The sequence below is a fragment of the Carassius auratus genome, chromosome 22, assembly GCF_003368295.1.
Source record: "Carassius auratus strain Wakin chromosome 22, ASM336829v1, whole genome shotgun sequence".
In the NCBI taxonomy this organism is placed as follows: Eukaryota; Metazoa; Chordata; class Actinopteri; order Cypriniformes; family Cyprinidae; genus Carassius; species Carassius auratus.
Genome location: NC_039264.1, coordinates 23483240 through 23496548, shown reverse-complemented (window position 1 = coordinate 23496548; position 13309 = coordinate 23483240).

The window sequence follows — 13309 nt, the reverse complement described above, 5'->3', positions numbered from 1 at the left end:
AGAGAAAAAAAAGAGCTTCAGACTAGCTCAAATTGTTGATTGATTGTCTCTGGCTAAATGAAACATACTGACCATCTCACATGATTAATATGGTGCCTTCCTCTGTGTTTAACATTTAATGGGATAGTTCACCCCCAAAATGCAGTCCATGCAGTGAAAGACTGTGGGGTCCGAACATTGTTGTTTGGACCCCATTGACTTTGATTGCATAAGCAAAAACAGTTGAAAAATTATTCAAAATATCTTCTTTTGTGTTCAACACATGAAAGGCAGATACATGTTTGTAATGACGTGAGGGTGCATAAATGATGCCAGAATCTCCATCTTTGGATGAACCGTAACATTAGGTAAACAATTGTTATGGCCAGATCTCAGTAGAGCACTTATTTCTTATATCCTAGTTTTCCATAATTGAACAGACCAAATTACCATATAGAGATTAATAAAAAATAGAAAACAAACAGAAATAGGAATCTGTAACTTGTATGTCAAATACATGTACACCTACAATATTTTAGCGATTACAATTCCAGTCCTTGGTTTTAATTAACTGTAATCCAGAACATGTCATGGACAGTGAAATCTTTACATTGGAAAGTAGAATTGTATATAAGCACAATGAGGTCCCAGTGCAGGCACTAGAATAGTCTATGTCTTGGATTAGACATAAACCTAGTTGGGGACCTTACAGTATGTGCACAATCAAACAGCCTGTCAGTTGAAATATTACTGTGTATAGATTTGCATGTGATGACAAATTATTGTTTAGCAGATCCAAAATGAAACTTCAAATGACAGATATTTTTAATGTGACTGATAATTAAAAGAAGTAGACTTGGTACTAAATATTGTAAAGTATTTTAAGGAGTCTGTTATTTTAGAAGTTCTGCTTCGCTGACTTGATGAGATTTTTTGCCATATTTCCATGGACAAAAAGGTTTATTTCTATTGCTGATTATATTTCGATGAAAGAGAAAATATATTTATGTGCAAATTTCCATGTAGAAAAAAAAAATCTGTAAAAATCTGCTTGACTAATTACTAATTTAAAGAAAAAAACAACTAAAAAGAGAAAGCGAGGCAAGATTTCTGAACATTTTGTTTAGTTTACCTGGATCTCTTTGTTCTAGATCTACTTAGCCTTGAGGGACCAACCAATCTAAACTTTTATTTTCATGTTATGTTTTTTCAACTAGTCAATAAAGAATGATGCATTATGATTTTGCCCGAGTCCTTTTTCGTTTTTTTCATCTCAAGATCAAGAGATTGTCGGCTCGCTCTGGCAAACCGTTATCAGCACCTATGTTCCACCCTGCCATTCTCCTTCTTAGGTGCTGAAATATCCCTTTGGGAACATCAAATATTCATATCAGCCAAGCTAATAAATTAAAGATGGCTGTACAGTCATTATGATTCCAAATCAATAGCAACTCCAGGTAACTAGGGAGAATGGGAACGGGCCTTTAAGCTTGTGACAGCGGCTATCAATCATCTGCGCAACGACACAAACAAAGACCACTGACACATGCGATTTATTCATGCCCCTCTGCTGTACTGAATGTTCCTCATCTGAATTGACTAAGACCAACTCTAGGGATGGTCACAGCCTTCTGAGAATAATTTCTCCACTGGGGACCATATGTTTGATCACAACTCAATTTCACATCAAAATTTATGCATACACAGAATAATTGATAACTGTGGTGAGGGAAGATATTTACCAGATATTTGCCCTCTCAAGTTTATTTAGGTATATAATTTAGCCTAATGCATTGTGTATTTATTTCCCATCGCAAAAGCATTTATATAAACTAAGTTCTGCAATCGTCAGAAAGCTGCCTATCTAGATAGCGGAGTGAATGTATACAATGGAGAGGGTATGTTTATATGGTTGTTAATTAATGGGATCCAATCCAATCCATTGGATTTTGACTAAATATCTTTGATACATTTTGGCTTTAATAATATTTCCCCAAGACATAGGTAAGAATAAAGCTGCCACACTGAATTCATTTTGTTCTCTCAGGGACAAAGCACTTGAACACGACATACTTGTAATTGACCCTTCGCAAAGTACCCCCCCCCCCTCCCACCCCAGGTACTGTTGCTATGTCCAACAAACAATACCCTTCTCACACAGTGAAAAATATATTGTAAAGTAAAGGGGTAACTGACAACACACCAACAGACAAGATAGAACAGGTTACTACTGGTATGAGACATAAAATGATTCAAATGTTTTCATTTTTTTTAACAAATTCAAACAATAAATACAGTTTTGTGGCTCTTTAACGTGTTGTGACAGATCGAGATCACTGTAGTGTGCCTCAGTTCAAGTGGAATGTGAAATGAACATCTCTTCCTCTTCACTGGTTATAGCACAAAATAAACATGAATGAACTTCAGAAGGTATTTTATTTCGATTTGGCTACTAGAGAGCATTTGATTGGACAAAATCAATGTCACAAAAAAATGTTTGTTCTTCAATTTTAAGTATATCAGGGCCTTGACAGTAAATTTTTGAAAACTTTTTAGTAGAACATTAACTAATAAACACAACCCAAGAGCCACAGCACTCTTAATCTTATTTGAGATGAGAACTTTATGCATGGTCACACATTGCATTTTATGCTAATTGAAACCTCATTCAGTACTTCAGAAAGTAAGGCTAAGAGTAAAAAAGCCTCGGCTCACTCTTCAGAGCTTGGCACTCATTAGGATGACTGTACCCTGTGAAGCATGCTTGGTGTACATATGCCCTGCTCCAGGCTACAGAATACGATGTGCTTCTCATCATCATAGTGACAGCACATATGGTTTCAGTGGAAAGCGTCTTCTAATGCAGTCATTTCGTAGAGGTCTACTTAAAGCAAACTATCTAGAGACGAGGGGATGGGTTGCCCTTGCAGACTTATCTGCACATTGTTCATTTATTCCTATAATGGAAGCGTCGACTGTGCCCAGAACCGCTATGAGAGTCGAAGTCACAGGAAAAAATAATGTCTGAAATATCTCTGCTTCGTGAAACACAATATCCTGTGCAATCCATTAGGCAGAGATGGCCAGTGAGTCACCAGCAATGCACAAATTAATGGAGATGAAATGTAACTCACTCCCCACCCCATCCCATCAGCAGACAGAATGGTACTTTGCAAGAGCACAGCATCAACATTTCAATCGGCCCATTCCCTTCTGCGAGGGATAAAGTGCGTGGGAGACACCGTTGACTCATACTAGATAAGACACACTTTTATCAGAAGGTCACTCAGGCTCTCCTCTCTAATTAAGCCGTGCTGAAAATGTTCAAATCTGGTTCCTGGACTTTTTGACATACCAGACTTCAGAAGCATCGGAATCTGTGCCAAAAAACGATCCGGGTTCCATAGGAAAGGAAAATTACAACGGAGATGTCTTCCATATCTCATTTGTTTCTCCAATATGTATATGTGCACATATGTGTGTGTGTGTGTGTGTGTGTGTCTCTCTCTCTCAACAAATATTTCTCATACCACCAAGACCAAATTATCAGAGCTACTCCCCACCCCCCCTACAAACTGGGTCTAAATACATTCATATATTTATTGTGTATATTATGTTTCTCTTTAAGACAAGACTAAAAACTAAATGAAACTGAACTGAGTAAAGAAAGCAACCTTTATCTTATCTCTTCCTTTCTGTGTTTGTTCTGACGTCACATGAAGAGTATCATCTTCGTTTGAGCACACTTGGAATCAGATAAACCGCGGATGGACATTCAGATAAGTCTGCAAATTTCAAACCTTCCTGATCGTTGGTACCTTTCCCCCTAGTCAGAGGATGCCAATGCTTCCTGCCATGTTATCCCCAACCCTCTTTTACATTCACTATGATGAATGGTAATGGTTGCATAGGGAGCAAGATGCGAGGTGGTGCACCGGGTAGGCAGAGGAAAGTGGGAACTTGTTTAGAGACTGAGCCAGTGCTTATGAATGAGTCATAGAGAGTGTAACCCACATGAATGGGCAGGTGTCACTGCAATGAAAAAGGAGAAATAGAAAGAGAAGATGAGGGGGTGATCAAGAGGTATAGAAAGAGACCTAGATAGAGAGAGAGTGAGAGTTCCCTGGAAAGCTGATTAGGATCCAGCTCATGCCCACACATCCACCCACACGCTCTCCCTCCTCCGTTTCTCTTCCTCGTCTCTTGAGGATGATGAGCATAGGGTTCCTCTTGTCTGCGTCCACCTCCATAATGGCCCCGTTGTGTTATTCTTCTGTTTCTTCTTCATCTGTTGGTAAAATAAAAAATACACTTGAATGGTCCTAATCTAAAGAAAGCCCTACCACATAAATGTTTAACCAGAGAGGAATGATTCACATGAAAAGCTTTTCAGCCTTTGAATTTTCCTCCATTACTGAGAGCTACTGTATAACTTATATATATATATATTATACTCACCTTCAAAATGTCTTTTGGGTGAACTGGACATCTCTGAAACCATGACTGGCTCCCTAGTCGTCTCATTTACGTCTCATTGTGAATTCCAGGTGGTTGCTTACTGACCCAACCATAAGCTTAAATGATATTCCAGTCTCTAAAGATTCTTCGGTATAACTAAAATGTATCTTTTTATTAATTTTATGAATTACCAAATCTGTATAGAAATGGAAACAAATTTTTAACCTACATTATATTTAAGTCGATCCTAAATTTGGGATTAAACTCTACACTGAATTTTAAGATTGACTGATGTACAATAAACTGCTTCAGTCTAACCCTATGAAATCATGACATTCTTCATCACCGATTTGCAGAGGTGGGTAGTAACGAGTTACATTTACTTCGTTACATTTACTTGAGTAATTTTTCGGGGTAACGAATACTTTTCGGAGTATATTTAAAGATGGGTACTTTATACTCTTACTTGAGTACATTTTTTGGGAAAAATCTGTACTTTTACTTCGTTACTGTGGGCGACGCCCCTCTCGTTACTTTATCTTAATGCAATAAATGCTTCAGTTTATTCCAAATGCGCCGTCTACTTTTCTCTGGACAATGAGCGATGCCCATTCGCGAATGATTCATTCTTTTGAGTCAACTCTGTTCAAAGGCTTGATCAAACCAGTCGGCAAACGAGTGAATTGGTTCATGAATCAGTTTGATTGAGTCGTTCAGTTCCATGCTGCACGCGCTGAGCTCTGAAGCGGTTCACTCAGAGTTGTAACGTTTAAGAATATGAGCAGCGTTGAAAACGTGGCTATGGAACTGCACTGAATTGAAAGCTAATCTGCAAAGGCTATTATTTGCTTGCGGTGGAGATCCTTATTAGATGAACGCGTGTGCTGTCTACTGTTTAACAGGTAATAACTTGGGCTACATTCGATTACAGTACACGATACCACTGTGACATTAGTTTGTTGTACGTGTGTGGCTTGTAACAGGTTGAATGCAGCTTCCAAAAGACAAAGAAAAGCCGATTAAGATTTTATTAATTTTAATACAATAACACCAGTACGAGTAGGTTCAGCAAGTCATATCATCAGCTGCTAAATTCAGATCTGTGATCGCTTGCTGGCGCTGAGCCAGAGACATATGCGTTTTTACAGCGCTGCATTAACCAATCACACACGGTTCTGTTGAGCTTTTGAATGCAGTGGCCAATCAGAGGCGTTCCGATGAGTCATCGCTGAAATGCCGGTGCTTCCTTCACTCGCTCACTTACTGAATACCTCTTTCTGCCGAATTCTCTCGTCAGAAACAACAAAGTGCAGATGTGTGTACGAATCTATAATTAAGATATTGATTTCACAGTGTTAACAGTTTCAGTGATTTTAATGGGAGTTTCTGAGAGTGAATGAAATCTAGACTGTCAGTGAAAATTATGTTTAATGTAAATGTTATTTGCTCTCTTTCTGAACAATGAAAGATTAGTAGCAATATTTATATCACATTAACTTTCAATGTTAAATTCACATTTAAAATAAAGTCAGTCGTATTAAAAATATGTTATGGCATGATACCTATATTTGTTACTTAAATAAACAGACAGGGTTTTATAATAAATTACATAAATTGGATTAAAGGCTGATGAAATATATACATTTATACACACACACATACATTACTTACATTTTTTGTCTATATATCTATATAAAAAAAGGCTCCGTATATATGACCCAAAGTAACTAGTAACTAACTACTTGAGTAGATTTTTTATCCGATACTCTTTTACTCTTACTCAAGTAACTATTCAAGACTAGTACTTTTACTTTTACTTGAGTAAATATTTCTAGAATTACTTTTACTTTTACTTGAGTAAAGTTTTTGGGTACTCTACCCACCTCTGCCGATTTGACAGCAATTACATTCACTATCCAAGACATTATTATGATTACTAATAATATTGTTAGCCATGCCTTAATAAATTACAATGGTAAACTGATTCAATCTTTGAACAAATTCTTATTTTATTGAAACAACTTTGAATTTAAGGTTGTAGATGGCTATGCAATATAGTAAATGGCTCTCAATTATGTCAAGGCTATCACAGAACCTTCCACTCTGACAGAACAAGCACTCTTCACATAGGTGTACGTCACAGATCGACCCAATCAGCAACTGTAAACGACGGGACTGCAATGACAGCAGCACAACAATTGTAAATCTGTGGGTGTAACTGAGCAACACCAATAGCTCTTTATCAATTAAAGTTTCTGGGGAGTTGCTTGATAACACTGGCCTTGAGATATTAGCCTGTCTAGCCCAAACAGTACTGTGTGCTGCCGCTTACTGTGAGTTCATTTAAATGCAATTGACCCCTGCGCCTGTGGTTTATAGGTAATGGAAGTCATTTCCTTGTGTCTGACACCGGAAAACACAAAAGAATGCACACTAAGACCCAAGATGTGGCCGTGTTAAAAGAAAGACACAAAGGGGAGCACATTCTATTGCCGCAGAATGACTCACAGTTGCCATGGCAACTTTACCACTCACCACTTTCTAATCGGCTATTTCAACAGCCCGACAGAGAAAACAAGAGCGGAGTAAAATGCTACATGCCGGAAATAATCAACGCATGGTGCTGGACAAAAATGGTGTTGTGACAGAAATTCTAAGTATACTTTTAAAGAGGTTCCAGAAGGGAGTGATGTCACAGAAAAATTATTATTGGGGTTCCCAAAGAACCTTTCAGTAGCCAGGTTTCCATCCAAAGTTGTGAGTTTAACTTGGAATATCCTTTAAAACATTTGCAAACAAGCAACGTTTCCATCCAGCGAGTCATCACTTCCTGATGAACTGGCACTATAAATCACTAAAAAAAGTAGGAGAAGCTATACTGAATATAATAATTTTCATTTAAAAGAAAGTATTTGCACATCAGAGCAACCAGACAAAACAATGAATGCGGTTATTGCTTTTGGAGGTGGATGCTGCTGTCGTAAGACATTTCTGGTATGCAATTATACAGAAATACTATGATGAAAGACTTTGCTTGGGCATTTCAAATGATATAACAATATTTCAGATTCATTGGAATGAGATCGTTCCCCTGGTTAGTCAGGTTTTGCCACAGTGCAAAGTCATGTTACGTTTTTTTGATGTGCTTGGTGGAATTCATTTGCAAAATGCATTTCCATCTCCCATTATTTGCATAAACCTGTTTTCCCACAAGTCAAAAACCACCTCAAGCGAGCGTAAAAACTTTTTTGTGAATTAAGCAAAATTTAGCATTTCACAATATTTCACAATATTCTGATGCAATACTTCAAAATGTGCATAAAAGCAAGGGGATGGTAACATAGCTAGAGGAAAGTTTTTAAAAGAACCATTTATAAAGAACACTTTAATAATCCAAAGAACCGTTTTCCACTATAAAAAGAACCTTTTGCGATGATGGCATAGAAGAACCATTTTGCTACGTTTCAGTGAACCATTTTTTCTCTTTAATTTTTATGAGAACATTACCACTATAAAAGAACCTTTTGTGCAATGGAAAGTTTCCACGGAACTTAAAGGTTCTTTATGGAATTATATATGCCAACAGAGAACCTTTATTTTGAGTAGTGTAAATTAAACTGGTTGACAGGTGTTTGGGAACAAGAATGATGGCATGATTGTGAATGGGGGAACAAAATGATCTGACTAGTCTTAAATAGGTAATATGATTGATGGAGTGAGCAGGTTTTCTGTATGCTCAGACTGTTATGCAACAAAGAGTATGTTTCTCACCATTCAATTCGAGTTCATTTGAAAAAGTGGTTTGAAGCCAAAAATATGTGTTTTTTACATGTGTGAATTTAGGTTTGGACCAAGTAATCGAATGTGTAAAAGCACATTGACATTGTAAGTTTGATCTCTCATCTCCTTTAGACTAAAATCAGAACACAGTTACCACCTTAATGTACAATCAAAATGATCATTGTTCCTTGACTGCACACAACCAAGCATTATTCCAACCCAGGGGGTAAGCTTTTAATAATCAAAACAGGACATTGTGAAATTAAAGAGTTCACAGAAATAAAATTTACTTCTAGGTGTCCCGCTAGCATTATGTACCCGAGGAACAAATGAACCATTTTAGATTTATTGCCATTTACTAGGATAATGACACTTTAAAAACTGGATTCTGACTGGTAAAAAAATAAAAGCTTAGATTACGAGCTTGGTACTCATTATGAAATGTGTAATGGGATTGGCCCTGTCTGACCTCATTTAGATTATTAACTGAGAAATAGAAATCAACAGGCAAAATTAACTACTTTTTCAATTTTGAATGGACTTTTTAGTATTGCAGAGGTCTCCAATTTGCAGATTGAGGTCTAGGAAGCAAGATTGGTTACAAATAACCTGGAATTAATTATTTGCACTTCTATACTTGATAAATACACAGGCTTAGTAAGACTAGTCTGGCTATTTAGAATGTAATATTTTTAGGGCATATAGCATGACTTTCTTTTTTTTTCAGACCATTTTCAGATGTTATTGTTAACCTAGAACTAGTCATTTCTTTTTGTTATTTGAAATTAATTTGTTACTTAAATTAAAATTCAAATATATATATATATATATATATATATATATATATATATATATATATATATATATATATAAAACCATTTTTTTTTGTTTAAATATTTACTAAAAGGATAATTATAGAGACAGTTTCATGCACTGTTACGCTAAGACTGAAACCTCTTGCTAAAATTACCATTTGTTTATGAGAACCTGTCTGCAGTTAATTTAAGTGAGACACTGCTGGCTATTCATTTTAATATATACAGTATGCTTGTCCAACTTCACCTTGAGAATTAAATATTGATAACAAAATCTCAAAAGCAGTTGCCAGTAACTTGTGCGTCATGACCTCAAAGAAATAGCCTTTTAGCCAGCTCTTCGTGTTACACAAACTATGACTAATATTGCTTTTACCTCATCACCAGGGAATAAAGCACAATGTGTCACCAATCAGATGCTATGATGGAATAATACTGCCGTATGCTTTGGTACAAATCTTAATAAGCAAGTGGATACAAGGAAGTCAACATTTTATAAGAGAAGAAAGAAAAAGAGAGGCACGAGAAAATGAGTTCAACCCAATGAACATCTATCTATAAATTAAATGTTATTTAACATTCATTAAAAGGTGTGTTTAAACTTGGTATTCTTGGTTTACTGGGTCCAGACCAAAAAATAAAATGGTACATTTAGACCTGCTTAGGGACTGCTTACACTGTTATTTTTAACACAAACCTAAAGCTACAAAACAAAACTAAGATGTTTCTAAGATGTGAACCAAAGTTCATATAACAGCATTCACACTGATTCAAATGAACCACATTAACAGAGTCACAACAGCGTTTGTTTCACACCAGAGTTTGTTTCAATTTAAATCTAAATGCACCCTAAGAGAACATGTAGGTTTGACAGAGTTATTTCAGTTCTGCTCAGAAAACTGAAGGGTTTTCTCAATCAAACCCAAACTGATCGCCACAGCAGATGTCCTCGCACCAAAGGTCATTTACTTCTGAAGGTGGTTTGTTTAAAAAGGACAAACTAATCTTGCCCATGGTTGAAAATGTTCTTAGGTCCAAGGAGAACAGATTGGCATATTTAGCATGAAAATAAAGTTAGTCATGTTTTGAATATAATCATACAGAGGAACAATTCGGCCTCTAGCTATGCGTCATATGTATGTAATGAGCTTTTATTTTTTAAATATTGTCCCTAACGCCAGCAACAAAATTGTTCTACAGTGTGCACAGAAGGTGTGTATATTTACGTTCCCTAACCATTAGCTTGTGACAAAAGCGAGAACTTTGCCAGTTTCGCGATGAGTCATCAAACCTTGCTTAGTCCTAAAAGGATGCAAATACAGAGTAAGGTCAAAGTTTCGTGATGAGGAATTCAGATAACAGCTGATTCACTCAGACATGGTCTTTATGAATATGTAAAAGACTACACCTGATCCATGTTAATCATGCAGAATGTAAATTTCAGCCTCACAAATGCATAAACAAGGGATGCGAAGCCATAAAAGTGAAAAAGTAGGATTCAAAAGCATTTCCATGCAATTCAATGTGGCCGAAAGAACATAATAAGAAGACAGACTTATTGTGCTTAATGGTGCTCCTCAAGACAAGGATGGTTTCTGAAAGAAGTCATTAAATATGCATATGTTACAGCATGGTGCCTACATCCTATGGTAAATCCCCTTAACATTGATATCTGCATGGAGCTGTGCTGTTAATTTTAAAGACCCGTCTGCCCTTTTGGTTGTTTAATTATTTATAAAGTTTCTTTTTCTTTCAACCTTTGCCTCATATCCTGCTTCATGTTGAGTACTGATTGAAGGGTAATTTATTTCATAGAAGAATAAATGACAGCTGCATCCTTCCTTATTCTGTATAATTATAATGATGTTTTACCACTGAATGAGTGCTATCGATGAAATAAGGATGGGCTGGAAAAATTGAATAATAGGACTTTATAACTATTCTGGTTGCTCTTCTTTTGAAGAAGAAATGCATTTGGGAAAAAGGAAATGCAAATCTGTTTGAAAATATTCTAAATGGGATAATTTCAATAAATAATATAAAATCTCAAAGAACAAGAAAATGTTATGTTTTTTTTAATTTATTAATGTCACATAAACAACCATTCACAACAGGGCATCACTTTTTCGTTCTGACATGTCTAATGACCATGATAATGAGAGTAAATGAGTCAGATTAATGGAGAAAAAAACTACTACAAATGATTCATACATTTTTGCGAATCACTCAAAAGAAATTTGACTTATTGTGCTGTTTGCGTTTATGTTTTGCAGTAATTCAGGAATCACTTTTTAGTGCTGTTACAGTATAAGTGAAAAAAGAAACTTGTGAATCGAATTGAAAAGCATGTTCCATTTTTGTTAAATGTTTCAAAGAATTTTTCCCCTATTAAAAAATAATAATAATAAGTTTCACCTTCCTAGTGTCCCATAGGCACTGCTTACACAAGAAAAGAATGTGCTAGTTCCACTAGTCTTTCATATTTTTTTAGTAACAGTTAATAACTATTTTTATTCACATTGTAATGTTCGTCTACATGTTTAGGTGACTGTCACAGAATCGTTTTAAAGGTTTGAAGGACTCTGCTGACAGTGCTGTATGCACAAACTAATTTGATTTTACTTGTGCTATCAGTCTCTCAGTATCAGTTTTCAATATCAGTAAATTGATTTTAAAAATGTAATGGCCCTATGTTTACACAGAGTATGGCCCAAGCCTTATAAACACAAGAAAAGGAATTATTAAGTGCAACAATAACAAATAATAACAAGGGGAATGAGGGGCAAAAAGTAAAGTGGGGTTTGAATATTTCCAAATGCTCGCATAACAAAATTCACGATATTTACTAGTTGCCATATCAACACTGTATAGAGAGAAAGAGAGAGAGAAAAAAAAAAAAAAAAAAATATATATATATATATATATATATAGCTATATATAGCTAACGTTTGTTTGTTTAAATCTCAGTTTTTAGTATTCATTTATAATGAGACAAATCTGCAGTTATTTTATTCTCCAATCTGTTATCAGTTTAGATGGTTCTTTAACTAGTACAAGACACCAACCAGTTTTAAATTCCAGTTGCACTGATGAAGAACCTTGTAACACTGCGTTACATGTGCTCCTCTATTATTAAACTTTGTCATTCCATGACATTAGCAATGTTATTTACACTATTTACTTTAATGAATTTTAATGAGAAACCATGAGAAACAGGTGAATAAAATTAGTTCTTAAAAAAATGCAATTATATATATATACAAAATATTTTAGTTTGTTTTGTGTTTTTTAAACACTTTTCAACATTTTAATCTGTAATATGGTCATGATACAACATGTCCCTCAGATGTTACACTGTAATTATGAAACAAAATGACATGTACAAGACAAGTGTAAAACTTATCCAAAAAATAAATTTTTTACATTTTTTTCTGAACTCCATATGGATTTGCACAAACTGAGTAAGTAAAAAAGTGTTACGTTGTGCCCCACTCTCCCCTAATGCATTTAAAATAACATTTAAGTCCCCCCATTATGCCATTTTTTACGGTTCCTAGTATAGTTTTGGGAGTCTCCTGCAATAGGATTACATGAATGCAAGGTCAAAAAACGCTTTTGTTTTCTCAAAATATGCATTTAATATCACCTCTTTTTTTTTTAGCAATTATCAAACGATTCGTTTGAAGCAGTTTAAAGATTCAGTTTCTCTAAACCCCTCCTCTCCATGAGCATGCTCTGTTCTGATTGGTCAGATGGCTCAGTCTGTTGTGATTGGTCTACAGCATACAACACATGTAGTAAATGCTTATTTTACTAGTTCTTCATTTTGAACGCTTAAGAAAATATTAACATATATTATTTATCATACTTACAGGCTATGATTCAGTGGAGCAGCAGGTCCACATAAACAGGATACTGATCTATCTTTCAACAGCAAGCACTTTGTGAATCCGCATTGAACTTCACAAGATTAGAGTTTGCTGCCGGCCAATGTAGAACAAAGGCAGGGAATTATGCAAATGTGTTACCCAGCGACTTGTAGCCATTACAGAAGTGAGATTTGAATTACTAATGACTCGTTTAGGCTGTAGAGAGTCAGTTCTTTATTTTGGGAGTACTGCATCAGAATCGACTGATGGAAAAGCAGAATTTTTTATAAAAATGCCTTAATTCGCCAAAAAGTTTTTTCGCTCAATTGAGGTGTTTTTTTACTTTTTGTAAAGACGGTTAATGCGAATAATGGGAGACAGAAATGCATTTTGCCAGTAAATTACTCC